Source organism: Macrotis lagotis, chromosome 7 (genome assembly GCF_037893015.1).
Source record: "Macrotis lagotis isolate mMagLag1 chromosome 7, bilby.v1.9.chrom.fasta, whole genome shotgun sequence".
Lineage (NCBI taxonomy): Eukaryota > Metazoa > Chordata > Mammalia > Peramelemorphia > Peramelidae > Macrotis > Macrotis lagotis.
Genome location: NC_133664.1, coordinates 190,027,155 through 190,045,117, shown reverse-complemented (window position 1 = coordinate 190,045,117; position 17,963 = coordinate 190,027,155). Strand labels below are relative to the sequence as shown.

General features: G+C 35.4%; 1 long non-coding RNA gene across 2 annotated transcripts in view; it reads left to right on the top strand.

The window, feature by feature from the left end:
- Positions 1–12,477: 12,477 nt before the first annotated feature.
- LOC141493233 (uncharacterized) overlaps positions 12,478–17,963 on the top strand; it is a 45,966-nt gene continuing 40,480 nt past the window's right edge. Inside the window, exon 1 of one of the 2 annotated variants that reach the window (XR_012470155.1) lies at positions 12,478–12,611. This is a non-coding gene — a long non-coding RNA (uncharacterized LOC141493233). Of the gene's footprint in view, positions 12,612–17,851; positions 17,891–17,963 lie in introns of those variants that run through there. The other variant, XR_012470156.1, reaches the window with a different exon arrangement.

The following is a 17,963-nucleotide window of genomic DNA, read 5'->3' as shown; positions in this document are numbered from 1 at the left end:
GTAGTCTAAGTCATTTCCTTTGACAATTTATGAAGGAATTACTTTTGTTCTTATGTAACAATAGCAGTTCCTTATATATCTTGGGATAGTCGACCTTTCTCAATGAAACTAGCTTCAATGATGTTTTCCAGTTAATTGTTTCTCTTTTAACTTTAACTACTTTTGATCCTGCAGAAGCTTTTCAATTTTAAATAATCAAAATTGTCCACTTTATCTTCTGTGATCCTCTTCCTTGACTATGATTTCTTCTATTCATACTTGGGGAAAGTATCTCCTTTCTTCCTCTAATCTGTTTTTTAAGGCAGCCTTTTTTATGATGTCAAATAACTGGAAATTGAGGAAGTACTCATCGATTAGGGAATGACTAGACATGGTGTGGTATATGAATGTAATGGAAATCTATTTCATTGTAAAAAATGATGGAGGTAGTTTCACAAAAACATGGGAAGGACATGTATGACTTGAAATAAAGGTAGTAAGCAGAACCAGGAAGACAATTTATATTAGAGCATCAAGATTAAAAACTAACTACTTTGAAAAACTAAAGAGCTCAGGTCAATGCAGTAATTGCCCACTATGACTACAGAGGACTCCCAATGAAGTGAATTGCCCACTTCCTGCTACTCATTTGGGGGACATAACCAGTTTAGAGACTGTTTTGCTCAATTGTATATATTTGTTAAAAGGATTTTTTTTTTAGTTTTCTATTTTCATAGTGGCAGGGGCTAAGAGAAAATAAAACATTTTAAAGTAATAAATGATGCATTGGGTGGGTGGGTGGGTGGGAATCTTGGCAATCCATCTGGAAATGAATTTGGATAAAGCAAATTGAGAGCCTATGTTTATTATTCTGCCTCACATAATCCAACAATTGTGATTTATGAAAGATTCAAGCGGTCTTGCCATCCGTAGGTGTGCAATGTTCATTAAAATCAAATGACCCCTGTACTACTGAGGAGACTCAAATGCTTCAGCCTCCCAAGCCTCTAGATACCACTGCCATTTGTGCTTAATGAATAAATCCAACAAGGACAAGAGTAGTATCAGTTGAGAGTCAGCAAGACTCCCTTAATCCATGGGAAAGTAGGCTCAGGGAAATGAAGCACTCATCCTTGCTGACAGCAGGATTTGATAGCAGAATGACACCAGGAAACCTGGACTTTGGTCCTTTCCAATATTCTGATTCCTGGGGCCCAGAGTGTAGTTATGTCCTGCTTTGTCAGACAGGAGGCATGCCTGTCCTGAACTCTAGGACCAATTTATATTTGCTGTGATTTCATAGATTTTCTAATATTTCGCCTTGGGAGGGGCCCATTAGGGGTCAGAAGCTGCTTTTTCATGGTTTTTGCTTTAGTTGAAGTTGGTTTTATTTTGACAATGGAAGAAGAGTTTTTTCCATATTGGACCCCCAGCTCATCATTCAACATCTGGAGCAGGGGAAACATTGAAGAACATTGTTGCTTTTCTTCGGGAAACTTTCTCACAACAGGCCTTCTCCCTTCCTGGGGGAGTTTATCTTTTATTACATAGGACTTCTTTTCTTTCCCTATTGGTGTGAGAGAGGTGCTCTCTAAGCCCCCTGGGAAACTCTGTGGAAGCTGGCTTTGAATTTTAGGGAAGTCTCTCCTTTTGTTTCTGAGTGACTGTGTCCTTTCCAGGAGTAAATCCAACTCATTTGTAGCGTTCTTAATTTTAAATGGATTTAATTTATCCAGATCTTCTTGGATTTCCTTTACCTGCTCCAGGAGACCATAGAGTACCAGAGTTGTGCGGACAGCCTGCTCTTTCCTCGTGATGCAGCTTTCCTCTGCTTCGACTTGGTCAAGACCTTCCTCAATTCTATCTATGGTGGCCACTCCTTCGATTTTCTGAATACAGCCACTCAGTTCTTTTTCTAGGCGTCGGAGTTCTAGCATGCTCGGAGATTCAGCTGCCTTGGAAAAAGTTTTAAGGCCTGGATCTTCCGTGGTCATTGGACGCGACCGAGCGCTAAAGGACCTCTCTAGAGTAGGGTGAAGATAGAGTTTGATCCCGGGGCTGACCTCCTCATCATCGGAGGAGAGCTGACTGACAGGGAAGAGGCCCGGAACTTTTGATTTGTTCTCATTGGACCGGAAATCAATCAGTTTATTCTTTCTCTTTACAGGCTTCAGAAGGACTTGGGGCTGATCTTGAGGATAACGTGCTCTCGCAAGCTCTTCGAGTTTCTTTCTCTTGACGTCTCTTTTGACCAGATTTTCCTTTTCTTCAGGGATGACTGAAAGGGGAGCGGGGGTCTGGAATCCAGGCCTATCAAGAGGACCCAGGTCACCGGGGGTCTCTGAGGGCTTCAGTTTCTCAATGTCAGTCAGATGCTGGCCAGCAAACCTGACCTCCAGATTTTCTGGGAGTGCAGGGAGTTTCTTGTTGAACTGCAGTGGGATGTGCAGGCTGCTGGGGCCCATGGTGCCGATGGGAGAGAGGGAGGACTGACCTGGACAAAGGCTCCGAGCTAGGAGATGGAACAGCCTGCTTTAACGGGCGGCTGGAAGCCCGCTAATTCAGTCGCGGTCGCCTGCCCCGCGACCCCGCAGGCGGACACGAAAAGGACCAGGCCAAGTTGAGCCGGATTTTCCTTGTGTGCTGGCCTCTGGACTCTCCCCAACCTTACCTGAGGTCAGACCCGCGCTTGCTGCCGCGCAGCTCGTTGCCACGACTACCTGATGTGACCTTTCAAATCATGTCTCTATTTGGACTTGATAGTGGTCTATGGGCTAGTTGTAGGTGTAGACCTTATTTTTGCCAGACTGCTCTCCTCTTTGTCCAGGAGTTTTTGTTTTGCTATTTTTTTTTTTTTAGTTTCTGTTTTGTTTTATCCACGAGAGTAGTCATTATCCCAAGAGTTATTCTTTTGACTTTATTGAACGCTTTGCTATTCTGTTTCTCTGCTTTCATATATTATGTGTTTAATTTGTTTCACTGATTGGCTTTTGGTTTTGTAACCGGTACTAAATAGTTTACTATTAGATTACTGCTTTGTATACTAATTTCAGATTTGACATTTCTGGGTTCCTTTCTTCCCAAGTTTAGATTTGTTTGTCGTAGTCATCATCATCATCAATATCATCATAATCATCATCATTATCATCATCATTTTCCTCCAGATTCCTTGACCTTCTGTTTCCCTAGATGGATATTTTCTACAGCTATAAAGTAACTGGTAATTTATTAGGTATGCCACGGAATAAATAAATTAATATAGGTACTATCTATATTTCTGTAAAGATTGTTATGTAGTTGTATTTTTATGATTGTTATCATAATAGGCAGACTCCCAAACATTTTATATGTTCTTAAGTACTTTGAGTGAATTTTTTTCTCCCTTTCATGCAGGATTTAATTGTTAACATATAGAAAAATGTGTGATTTATGTGGTTGTGAATTATATCCCACTTCTTCAGTTACATTTTTATTTTTTTAAGGTGTTTTTGTAAGGCAAGTGGGGTTAAGTGACTTGCCCAAGGCCACACAGCTAGGTAATTATTAAGTGTCTGAGACTGGATTTGAATCCAGGTACTCCTGACTCCAGGGCCTGTGCTTTATCCACTGTGCCACCTAGCCTCCCCTCAGTTACATTTTTAAATTTGACCTCTAGAATTCTCTTAGACCATCAAATTATCATCAGAAAGTGATATTTTGTTCTCCCACATTTTCTTTTCCTTAGTTAAACCTAACATTTCCAAAACTATACTATATAATTGTGATGTTAATTTGCATCCTTGCGTTATTCCTGATTTTATTGAAAGGCCTTTCCGTATTTCTGCATTACATATAATATACTTTTCATGTTTTTAAAACAGAAATGAGTATTTTGTTTTCTCAAAATTTTTTTTCTGTATATGCTGATAAAATTACTTTATTTTTGCTAATCCGATGTCAAATTGTTTTTGGAATTTCTCTACAGTTGAATCAACCTTGCATTCCTGACAAAAATTTAATGAGGTCATAATGTATAATCTTTTTAATATGTTGCTCTAGCTTCTTTGATTATATTCACTCTATATTTATTTTTATAAATAATATATAATTTTTTGTATAATTATTATTTAATATATAATTATATGTAATGTGATATATATATATATATATATATATAAATTATATTTAATAGTTTTTTTCAGGGATGGTTTTGTTTCACTGCTTTGTCTCTTCCTGGCTTAGGTATTCAGACTACATTTATTTTTCTGTGGTTCCATGAAAATTGATCCCCCCCCCATGTTCTTGCATTATTTTTTTGTTTGACTTAGGAGTTCTAGATTTTACTTCTGACATTCCTGAGAGTTTCTCCCTTTTTTCCCAGAGGAGATTGGTAGATCCTTTTAATTTTTATTTTACCCTTTCTGTCTAATAGTTTTGAGCACGTTTGACTTATGATTTCTTGAAATATTATCTTTTTTTATCATGGATCTCAAGTCTTGAATTGATTCTTAGAACATTTCTTCTTAATTTATTTTCCTGTATTTTAGTTTATAATAACAAATATATTTTCTTTAATTTTTCCAGTTTTTTAAATTTTACTCAAATATTTCCCTATTGTTGCAGGTGTCAACAACTTCTGTTTGATCCATTCTGATTTTCAGAGGCTCCATTTGTGGGTTAAAGCATACCATCTGTTCTAAGCTATTGATTTTCTCCACTCTCTCTTCAATAACTTTCATTTCATGTGTAATTGCTTATTCCATGGTGCTATCCTGACGAGAAGTCCAGTTTTTTTGAGTTATTTATTTTCACATTGCTACAATAATCTTTTTGTGAAAGTAAACATAACCCCTCTCCCTGATAGTGAAACATCAAGAAAAATGAAGTGAGACAGAGAGATAGAGACAGAAACAGACGGAGGCAGACTGATAGAGAGAGGCAGAGTTACTACGGTCTACCACATTATAGGTAGAAGAAAATATCCAAATAACTATGCACATACAAGATATAGAAAGAGTAGATGGAAAAATAATTTAGAGGGAGGAGATTGGCAGCAAGTACAAGGGGGAGACCAGGAAAGGCTTTTTTTTGGTAGAAAATAGGATTTTAGCTGAATTTTGAAGGAAATCAGGGAAACTAAGGGTCAGTGGTAAAGAAAAAGAGGATAATATGAAAAAAGGTCATGAAGATAAATTAGAGTTAAATACTGGGAAGAATTCAGGGCCAGCCTCGGGAGGTTTTTATTTTTGCCCAGAAACTTGAGACTACTAAGTCCTTTCACTTCTCAGTTCACTTTCCTCTTCTGCAAAGGAAGTGCTTAAATTAAATTTCTCTGGACTTTGGTTTCCTCCTTTGAAAGGAGAGATCCGTCATTCTCTTCCAACTCTAAAATGTTTAGTCTTTTTATATTTTGGGTGAAAATTCCACTATAGTTCATTGGCATCCTGGGGATTTTCCCAGCTTGTTCTATTACCCCCAAATTGCAGATAAGGAAATAAGGAAACTTGAAGATCATTACATTTTCTTGTTCACACAGTTCATCATTGAAACAGCCAGTTTCCTGGTATCCTGATTCTCACAGGGCTTTTCCAAGTTGATTTCATTACCTCTCTATAAAATGGTTCAAAATAATATCAAAAATAATGCTTTTATCAGTGCATTGAAAGCAAAGGAGTTACTTTCATGGACAATGGACATTACAGTGCAATATTTGTTTTCTCTTTTGAGTCTTATCTTCTGACTAGGCCTTTATGATATAGGCAGCCTGCACGTGAAAACCAGACAGACTTATTCTGAAAATTTGACTTTTAACTTTTATTTAACTTGTATTTATTTGTTTCCTCTCCCACTGTCACTCTTCTTCCTTACCCCCCTCCCCCCCCCAAGCTAAGATTTTCACAGCCCTTCATACAATTTTTCCAGCTTTTCTGGTATGAAACATCTGTGGTTATTTTGTAAAGTCCCTTTAGGTCATGGGAAAGTTTTATCTTTCTTGCCTACCACATGGTCCCATATTTCCAAGCTTTATTCACAATGGCCAAAGGTTTATATGCACATAATTGCAGCTTAGCAAATGGTCATTTCAATGTCTCCAAGGAATTCAAGATTTAATCACCATTGCCTGGATTGTTGAACATTTTGTAATTATGAGAAAAGCTTTAGAATGTTTTTTTTAAATGGTACTTTGAAATCAGGCCCCACAAAGGGGCAAGTCACCACTAGTGAATCAAAATTTCAAGCACTTAATTGTTTAGTGATACATTGATTATGATCTTTCTGATAGCACATAAATTAATGATCATGAAAGGAATAGAATGGATGATATATATTGTGATAATTATGGAGATTTCAATGTTACAAACCTGGTTAAGTATGTTTGGGTATATGTAGTTATGATTTTATCAAGGTGAGAAGTTATCTCAACCAATTATGACACTGATGATAAGGTCATAGATTAGGATCTAAAAGAGATTTGATAAACCAAGGAATCCTGTTCTGTTGTTTTACAGAAGAAGAAACTGCATTAGAGAAAGATTAACCCATCAATATACAAGTATCTGAGGCAGGATTAAAGTCAGGTCTTTTTGATTTCCATCCACTGCCCCAGCTAATTGTTGAAAGTAATTTATCTATAATTTAAAGTCTTAGAAACTTTTCTGGAGACACTGAATTCAATTCCTTGAACATGATAATCATGGTAATACATAGAACTTTAGGGTTGCAAAGGTCTTTATGTATTTAATTTAAGCCTCACAATAATCCTGAGGGGGTAGATGCTATTGTTATTCCCATGTGAGAGATGAAATTTAGAAAGGTTAAGATATTTACCCATAGTCACACTGTAGGATAGTGACTATCTGAGATGGAATTCAAACCCAAGTCTTCCTGACTCCAAGTCAGTGCCCTAACCATTCAATCACATCTCCTCTCCTGAACTCATAGCTTGTATGTTTTAATAAACAAGGACTTGAACCCAGGTTGTTTTTACTCCAAAGGCAGCTAGGTGGTGTGGTATATTTGGATTTAGCCCATTGGTATAGAGAAATGGACTTAGAAAGAGTTGAGCTCAAATCTTAGCCTTCTTGCAAAATAAAATAATCCTGTACTAATCCCTGAAACTCTCTTAGTCTTGGTTACTTCATCTATAAAAGAGGGATAATAATTTTACCTACTTCACAGAACTGTTTTAAGGCTCAAATGAGAAGATATGTACAGGGTTTCGTAAATCTTAAGCAGGCTATATAAATGTTAGTTGTTGTTATTCTTAATTATCCATGACTCTTTTCTGCCTTATTGATGAAATAAATTCTGTTTATTTGAACTATAACTAAGTCCAGAATTAAATGGGGATTTGATTACTATCTATTACTGGTTTTTTTCCACAATGCCAAAATAACTTTCAGATGATTTAAAAAAATTTTTCTTTTGTATTATTATTATTAATCTGACAGACACCAACTTTTCTATTTTTCTGTTTTCTATTTTTTTCCTGATAATGATTTTTATTAATTGTAGATTGCTAAACTTGACCTAAACCTCTGCAGACACAACTGCTGGTATTCCTGTTTTGGAATTTTGACAAGAGACTTTGCTTTCTTGTGACCAATCCCTAGTGTTCCCCTTTCTTAGAACCATGACCCAAAACTTCATTTGGACTATAGGAATTGACAATTAGTGGTGGCTGTACCCAGTGTCAATAAAGGTTCTTCTGTAATTATTTTTTTCTGTGCAGTTATCTGCCCCATACCTTGTCTGGGTTGAGACTTTCTGAACCTACTGCTGCTGTTGAAACTGCTTTTGCTGCTACAGAATGAGTGGATTCTAGACAGGTCTTCACCCTAGTGTCACAAATTTCTCCTGACAACCTCCTTAGTTGTGTTAGGCTGCATAAATGGCTTCGTCTGACCTTTTCTTAGCTCTGCTGCCACAAAAGTTTGATTGAAGGTATTATTTTAAAGTTGTTTGGCATTATTTTAAAATTGTTTGGAGGGGGAATTTGAGAGAAATTATTGGGAAAAATGGTTGCACTTAATTTTTCCTCATCTTGATGTGGAGCTTGAAAGGTGTATAAGATGTGAATAGAACAGTTGAAAGGAAACAGGGACAATTTGTAGATCCCTGAGATACTTCTAAAAATAGCAGCATGAAAAAAGGCTGAAGTAAAGTTCAATGTGAAGAAATAGATTGGGAAAAGTGAGCATTCAACAGCAATAATAACAAATATTTGTCCATAAAAAGCAAAAAAATGGTAGCAACGAAGAAAAAAGTAAAAATCCAGAATAAGCCATATAAAAACTGCCAAAAAACCCTGAAAGAAAATTGCTAATTGGTCCCAAGCCCAACAAGAGTTCCTAAAAGAATAAAAGGTAAGAATGAAAGAGGGAAAAATTTGGAAAATAAATGAGAAATGTTGCAAGAAAATTATGTAATGAAAATTAATAGCTTGATTAAAAAAGGCACAAAAATACTGAAAAAAAATATATCACATTAAAAAATAGAATTAGGGGGCAGCTGGGTTGGGCAGTGGATAGAGCACTGGCCCTGGAGTCAGGAGTATCTGAGTTAAAATCTGGCCTCAGATACTTAAAATTACCTAGCTGTGTGACCTTGGGCAAGCCACTTAACCCCATTGCCTTGCAAAAACAAAACAAAACAAAACAAAATTAAACTAATGACAAATGAGGCACAAAAATTCACGAAAGAACTCAGATACCAAAGTGAAAGCTTTCAGGAATAATATAATTCCACATAAAGGAGAAAATATTGCTAGCAGACAGAAAAAAATTCAAAATATTGTACCATAGTCAAGATCACACAAAATTTAGTGATTTTCACATTAAAGGGGTAGGGTTTAGTACTAAGGGATAAATGGATCTCAGTAAAGTTAAACTCTTTACATTCCCATATGGGAAGATAAATACATTATTAGAGCAGTTAAAAGGAATTTACATAGATATGGGGCATGGATGTGAATTTAATTTTTCTAAATTACATATAAAAACAATTTTAAAATTTTTTCAAATTTTGAGTTCCAAATTCTCCCTCCTCTTCCCCATTGATAAAGCAGCAATTTGACATTGATTATTATACATGTCTATTTTTGAAAAGCACATTTCCATGTAAGTTATGCTCTGAAAGAAAACACAGGCCAAAAAAAGAAAATAAGGAAAGTATCTGCATTCAGACTCCATCAATTCTTTCTCTGGAGATGGATAGTACCTGCCATCATTAGTCCCTCAGAATTTTGTTGGATAATTGTAGTGCTGAGAATAATATTATTCACAGTAGATCAGTTTTTATTTTGGGATCTTCTAGGATATTAGAGCAGCTTCCCGTGATAATTTCCTGCATAACATTGTCCAGACTGTTTTTCAGATCATGGCTTTCAGGTCAACTAATAATTTGTAAATTATTTCTCTTGGATCTTTTTTCCAGGTTGGTCATTTTCCCTAAGAGATACTTTACATTTTCGATTTTTTTTAAAAAGCCCATTGGTGTTGTTTGGTGGAATCTTGGAGTGTCATAGAGACTCAGAGTTTCTTCATCTCAAATTTTTAGGGTTTTGCTTTCTTCAGTTAGCTTTTGTGTTTCCTGTTCCAATTGGGTCATTTTACTTTTAAAGGAGTTAATTTCTTTTTTCCATTTGACCAAATTTCTTTGTAAAATTTTTCAGCAATTTTTTTTATAATTCTCTTGCATGACTCTCATTTCTTTTCTACACTTTTCTTCCTCTCTTTTTTGGTTTTTAAAATCTTTCTGGAGCTCTTCCAAGAGGTCTTTTTTGTATAACAATTAAAAAATACCTTTTGAGGTTTCCTATGTAGGTGTTTTTCACTGTTTTCTTATGAGATGAATGTTTTATCATCCCTATCAAAATAGTAGTTTTTTATGATAAGTCCTATTTATTTTTGCTCATTTTGATAATTGATCTCTGTTTTGGGGACAAAGGGACATAGTCCCAAGCTTTTTGTGCTGGGTTCAGGAGTCTGGTCTCTGGTTTACTACTTACCCATGGTATTTTAGGAGTTGGTGATCTGTTCTTTCCCTTAGGGCAGCCCAACCAAGTCCCACCTGCTACACCAATGCTCCCAGGGTTTGAACTTTGCCTTCTGAGCTGGGGTTGAGACCCTACTGCTGTCCTGCTGAACCACTGGTTTGCTGAGCCTGGTCCTGAGCTGCACTGTGGCTAAGAGTCTCCCATGGGTTTTCTAGCTTTCTACTGTACCATACCCCTCTTATATGCAGAACATTTTTCTCATGTAGATAGAATGAGGACATTTTTTCTCACATAAATGAGGTACATACAAAGAACTTTAATAGTGGAGAAGAAAATAAGGAGCAACAATATTTGAACTTCACTCTAATCAGAATTGGTTTAAAAAGGAAAGAATATGTTTGCACATTAAGTTTTATAACCTACCTGATAGGGAAATAGGAAGGAAAGAATATAAGAGAAAGTGAAGAGCATGATAAAAGGAAGGACAGATTAAGGGAGATAGTGGTTAGAAAGAAAATATATTTTTGAAAAGGAACAATATAAAAAGAAAAAAGAACAAAGAAAATGAGATGGAGAGAGAAAAACAGTAATCATAACTGTGAATGGGATGACTTCATCTAAAAATGGAAGCAGCAGAATATATTAGAAATCAGAATCCCACAATATGTTGTCTACAAGAGGCACAGTTGAAACAGACACACAAAAGGTTGAATCAGAATTATGCTGTAGTTGAAGTAAAGGCAAGGTTAGCAATCAAGACCTCTGATAAAGCAAAAGGAAAAATGGACCCAATTAAAAGGAACAACTGGGAGACATTTTGCTAAAGATAACATAGAAAATGAAATATCAAAAAATTTAGAGCAAGTTTGTCAAAGGTCTCATTTCTGAAATATTGAGTATAGAACTGTGTCAAATTCATAAAAACAAAAATCTTTCCCCAATTGTTAAATGGTAAAAAGATAAAGACAGTTATCAGAAGAAATCAAAGTTATCAGGTGTGGCTAGGTGGCGCAGTGGATAGAGCACTGGCTCTGGAGTCAGGAGTACCTGAGTTCAAATTCTATCTCAGGCAATAATTATCTAACTGTGTGATCTTGGGCAAGCCACTTAACCCCATTTGCCTTGCTAAAAACTAAAAAAAAAATGAAAAGTTATCTATAGTCTTAAAAAATGCTTTAAATCTATTGATTAGAGAAAGACAAAACAATTCGTAGGTATCACTTCATACCTAACAAATGACAAATTCTGTAGAGGAAGATGAAGGAAAAAATAAGTATATTAATGAACTGTAGCATTTAAAGAATATAAAAGGGACGAAGGTTGTAATCTAAAAGTTGAATCATCAGAATAAATTGAATGTTGCAAAATATGGCAAAGATAACTCAAAGGTCCTTTTTTATCTATGTACAAAACAAAATGAAAGAAGGAGAAACTCATTGTTTGGGAAATATGACAGAAGATAAAACTATATTATCTACTATTTTTTCCAAGTAAAAGAGTCTTCAAAAAATTGGAAAGCTTCAGAATGTTGACCAATGACCAATCATAATTCCAGAAGACAAGTAACAAAACATATCCCAACCTCGGGATAGATAAATGATGGGCTCATTATAGAGAATGATACAAATATTTTTGGGCATAGCCAATGGAGGAATTGTTTTGATTGATCATGCAGATTTGTTACCCACCTCCTTTTCCCATGGGGAAAAGGCAAGATGGAAGAGAAATGCTTGATATTGTAAAAAAAAATCTTAATTTAATTTTAAAAAAGAAAAGGTGCATGAAGTAGAATATTAGTTTTGGAGTTGGAAAGAACCAGTTTCAGATATTTACTAGCTATATGACCTTAATCTATCTGGGCCTTACTTTCTTCATTGGCAAAATGGAATGCTAAATAGCATTGCTTTAAGGATGAAATCAGATAATATATGTAAAGCATTGTATAAATAGAAGCTGATGCAACAACTATTTCCAGTATTTGGAAATAATTGATTGTGTAACATTTCATAAATCATATTCTTTTTAATCCTGTCTTCACTTATAAAAAAATTGAACAATGAACAACAAAAACACCAATAACAGCAGCCACATCTTTCCTTCTTCATAAAGCCTTGCCTGGCCACTCCAATCCGGACATCTCCCTTATCTCAGTATCTTTAGCATGAATAATTTAGCATTACATATTTATACATTTGATAGTAAGAAGCCCATTAGACCTCAAGTCAGGAGATTTGGGTTCAAATCCCATCTGGGAAATTTACATCTTGATTATTCATACAAAAGTCACTTTCTCTGAATCTCAATTTTTTTATCTGTAAAATGGAATTATATTTATAACACCTACCTTACTAAGCTGTGGTAAAGACAGGCTTTAGTAAACTTGAAGGTGCAGTACAATTGTGAGTCGGTTATAACTGCTGATATCGCATTCTAATTGCATGTTCTTGCTTCTCCAATAAGATCATAACTCTTTTTTAAGTCAGGAACAGATCATTGAATTCTTCTTTTAGGTCTCACCAATTCTTGGCACAGTACTGGGAGATGACAGGTGCTCTACAGATATTTGTTAGAGCAAACTGAATTAATTTCTTCATTCTGGGAAACAATCTGCTATCTCTGAGATTTGAGAAGATCCTCATTGAGTGACACCACTGATGTGAGTTTTTGTAAGGAGTATTTTTGTGTTTGCTTGTTATTTATTTTTTGTAAGGATTTTCTAAAAAGTAACCATCACAGGTTCTTTCCAATATTTTATAAGAAATTAGACTCCCATTCCCAGAAGCTAAGACAGGCTCCTGTTATTTCTGATACTGTAATAGTGGTAATAATAATAATATAACAAAACTAGCACCAGCCATATGGCAAACACAATCTGAGAAGAGGATTTATTATTATCCACATTTTATAGTTGAAGAAATTGAGACAGATGTTGACATGTCCAAGGTCATATAGCTAGGAAGTTTCCAATATGGCATTTTCCTTATGGTAATATACTTGGAATTCAAATACTTGGAGTTCATATCTTGCCTTAGATACAATAAATGGGAGACCTGGGAAGTCATTTAACCTCTTTCAGCTTGTAAATTTGATGAAAATTATAGCAGCCATCTCACAAGATGGCTGTGAAGATCAAATAAGATAGCAGATGTGAAATGTTTTGCAAACTTTAAATCATTATGTAAATGTTAATCTTATTTTCATCCTGAGATTGAATTATTCTGGGTGTCTAGTAAGACCACATTCAATAGCAATTTGACATTATGTTGAAAAAGAAACTGAAAGACCCACACCCTTTGACCTGGAGATCCCACTGCTAGGTATGAGAATATATTGTAGGAAAGACATCAATAGGAGAAAAAAAATTATAGTAACACTTGTAGTTGGAAGAATTCAAAAACATGCTTGTTGATTGACTATGTAAGTTGTGGTGCATGGATATAATAGAATACTATTCATTGTGGAGAAATTACAAATATGAATACTACAGAAAAACATAGGAAGACATATATAAACTGGTGCAAAGTGTGAAATAAGAAGAATCAAGCAAATACCATCTAACAACGATTACTACAATATGAATGGAAACAGCCACAAAATGGAGTTGTACTCTATCTTAATTATAATAACCAAACTTGGACCTAAAGAAGAGATGGGCGGGGGGGGAAGTACCTCCTCTTCACTTGAGAGGTGGTGGAATATTGTGTGGAATGTTAAATTGTTTTTATTTTTTTCTCTCTGGGTAAGGAAGGAGCAAAGTTATATATGGGTATGAATGTGAATACACACACATATACATATATATTAAAATGGGGTTTTTGTTTTTGTTTTTGCTTTTTTGACCAAACATAATTTCATTAGTTTAGGACATTCTTAGTAAGGAACTTTCTCAATCATGGTAGACGAGCATCTTGTCTGTCACAAATAGATAGTGACTTGGAACACATAAAAAGTCAAGTGACTTCTTTAGGATCAGTCATTATGGTGAACTTGAATCCTGGTGTCCTGACACCAGATCAGCTTTCTATTTGTTTTGTATCATTGCCTCTCAAAAACAAAAAGCATCAAGGAAAAAAAAAATCTCACTCAGCAAAAATAAAGAATCAAAAGCAAAAATCATGATTTTTAACAGATTTCATAGCAAAAATTGCCGACTGCTTTTTATTTATAAATGACATAGAAAGAAAAACCTCAATCATTCATTTTTTTTCTTGTTCCAAATACATATTATCCTTAATTCTGGTGGAAATTTTTGCTAAAAGATATGTATTTCTCTCTTCCTTTGGGATTTGAAGAATCCCAGAGATTTCTTTTTTCCCCCTTTCCTTTTCCTCTCCAGACCTTGTATTCCTTAAATGATATTTTATTTGGTAACACAAGATTTTGTATGAAATTGAAATTTATTTTAAATATCAAATGCCAAATGGACACAAATTCAGAAAAGGATAAGGTAATAACATTTTACCTGTGTGAGTTAAGGCCACTCTGAACTGGAACTCTGAGCTGGAAGACATATCAGTGATCATCTAAGTAATTATTGCTAATTCGGTCATTCAGTCATGTATTTGTGGTTCTTAATGTCCATGGTGTTTTCTTGGCAAAGATCATGGAGTAGTTTGCCATTTCCTTATCCAGAGGATTAAGGAAAACAAAAGTTGAGTGACTTGCCCAGGTCACACAGCTAGTAAGTGTCTGATACCAGATTTGAACTCAAGTTTTCCTGACTCTAGATCAAATTAACTGAATCACCTTTCTTCTTCCTAGGTAAACATAGGTTAAGTGACTTGACCAAACAGCTAGTATCTGAGGCTGGATTTGAACCCTAGACTTCCTGATACACAGAGCTCTTTCCACTGAGTCAGTGTATACTTAAACAAGAATCATTCTCTCTCTCTCTCTCTCTCTCTCTCTCTCTCTCTCTCTCTCTCTCTCTCTCTCTCTCTCAGCAGTAAGGTTAAGTGGCCTGCCCAAGGTCACACAGCTAGGTAATTATTAAATGTCTGAAGCTGGATTTGAACTTAGGTCCTCCTCATTCCAGGACCAGTATTCTATCCATTGTGCCACCTAACTGCCCCACAAGAATCATTTCTTCTAATACCTAATGAGTCAGATTCAGATTTCCATATCTGGAGTGGCAGAGACCAGCACTGCAAGCCATCCAGTGTGGTAATGTGACCAATCTTGGACAAATCAGTGGGATTCTTGGGGAAGAGTTCTCTTTTCTTTGTGAAGGGCAAGGCTGTCATAGAATGGGTTTGCACCCCCCCTTACCCCCCAGAGGAGACCCACACCTTGGAAACCATCACAGTTCCAGCAATGTCTGGTGAGCTCAAGTTCTAGGGAGTGAACTAACTGATCTATGAATGGCAAGCTGACACTGTCCTAGTGTTAAAGCTGTTTCCAATCACCTCATACTGAAAAGTAGCTCAAGGGCAGAAAGTCCAAGCACCAAATTAGAATGGACCAGATTGTTGCATTCTGTTGCCAGATGTCATGTGCTGGTGCTTGCCTGGTGTTGCTAATGAGTTGTGGTAACTCACTGAAATGGGAGAAATCAAACCCAATTTAAGGCCAAAAGATTCCCCACAGCAACCAGATCAATCTCCAGTAAGTCTTGTTTCCTGACATGGGGGTGGAACAATTCTGGTAGAGGCAAGTGAGAAGGATGCCTTGCACAGCATACCCCTCACTATAATAAGCATAATTTTGCAACTCCTGCTACTAATCACTTGGTTGGTTGGTATGCTCCTCTTTGAAACTGAAGGACTAATTAGTAGTAGTAATTTCTACCTATTGTTTCTGGTTCTATCCTCTAGGCAAACCTAATCATTCTTCTGCATTCCTCTCCATCACCATTACTCATCTACCAAAGTTTCTCTTTTCCATGTCAAATATTGTCATATGATTTGATCTTGATGAAGTGAAGGAGGTTAAGATTTGTAGTTAGAGGATGTATTTCCACACAACTCTAATTTCCAATATTCTTATATCAATTGACAATCATTTATTTAATGCTTGCTATAGACACTGTAAGGTATTAGAAATAGAATGAAAAAAATGAAACAATCCTTAACTTCAAGGAGTTTATATTCCTTTAGAAGAACAAGTAGACACACAAATATGTATAAAATAGATGAACAATAAATGTGCAATAATACAAAGTGTTCTGGGAATTAGAAAAGACCTTATTTAGTAGTTGATCTTTAAGTTGAATTTTGCAGTGTTAGGTATTCTTAATAGGCGGAGTTGACCTTGGACAAATCACTAAAGATTCTGGAATTCAATTTTCTCATTTGAAAAGTGATGAGTTGGACCAGATGATCACTTTAAGTTTTTTTTTTTATTTCTGTATCTATGATTTTTTCACCAACTTGGTTATTTTACTATGGATGTCTTCCCTAAACTATTGCAACCAAAACTGAATGTCTAGAAGTAATCTGATTGCATTTAAGTTTCTTTAGCTTTTCTGGTCATGGTTATACTGTTGATTCTACTCAAATTTTAGTCCATCGAAACTTTCAGATCTTTCTGAGATTTCTATCTAGCCATACCATCCCTATCTTTACCTGTGAAGTTGATTTTTTTTAAAACTCAAAGTGTAAAATACAAGTTGTAGACCATTTCCCCAAATTCTCTGAATGGGAAAGTAAGTCTCTTGGGGATCAAATCAGATGTAATCATTTCTTTCTTGGTTTTTATTGAGTATTTTATTGAGTATTCCACCTATGGTAGAATGTTATATTATAGACTGAGCAATTTGCTTTTCCTTATTTTTTGTGAAGATACAGGTACTTGGAAAGCATGCCAAGAAGGAAAATGATGGTTGATGACAAAGAGGAGTTAAACACAAATAAATTTTGTGTTTTGAAAACTACTTATAATTTGTGAATGTTTTATTGTTTTTGTGCAACAACTTGGAAGAATTGACAAACCAGGCAACTTTGCTATCCTGACTTCTTTTGTTGATATCAATAGGATGCTTATCTAGAGAGAAAGATCTCTCTTACATCTTTGATTTTGATTTTTTTTACGTTTTTTTTTTTTTTTTGCAAGGCAAACAGGGTTAAGTGGCTTGCCCAAGGCCACACAGCTAGGTAATTATTAAGTGTCTGAGACCGGATTTGAACCCAGGTACTCCTGACTCCAAGGCCAGTGCTTTAGTCTACTACGCCACCTAGCCGCCCCTGATTTTGATTTTTAAGGGTAAAATTTCTATGATTTCCCAATTGGATTTTCTTTCTCTTCAGCAATATATTTTCAGCATGGCTAATAGGAGAGAGACAATTAAAACTCTTTCCACTTCAAAAATGAAAAATTTCTGTTTTTAGTCTCTGACCACTGCTGCAGTATTAGAGGAGGAAGTGCAATAAGGAGTACAAATAATAGAAATAGCTCTGTTCCTAAAAAAAAAATAATCACCAGAGACCACCAGATAAGGAAAAAAAAGGTATTTTCCAAGTGATATTGTGCTTATTGGGGAGAAGTTTAAGATATTTAATAACTGTAAAGGAGAAAATGATCAAAGGATGAGGGTTGATCATAGAGAAATTATCCAAATAAGGCAACTGAAAAGCAAGAAAACTACTTTTGTAAATCAGCTGAAAAGATTAGAACTAAAAAGGAGGAAGACAGAAAGAACTCTAAGGGAGATAAGAATTTTGGGTATAATAAGATAAGGAACTGCTTAAAAACTTTGCTCAAGCTTTTGCAATTTTTAAAAAAAAATCTACTTAGGAGAAATTTTTTGATTAAAAATGTTCTGAATTTTTCTCTCCTAATTTATAGAACTTCTTTCAAAGAAAAGACAGCCAACAAAAAGTTTTCTTCATGTATGGGTGCTCTATTTAGAATACTTTCAGTTTTAAAATTCTAATAGCACAAGAGTGGTCACTAGGTGAACAGAGATTTATAGAACAGAAGCTTAAAGATACTGGACAGGTAAATAGAAATGCTCCTAATTTGAGAAATTAGGTCACTTGATTAAAATTACATTATTGAAACTTTTATGCTA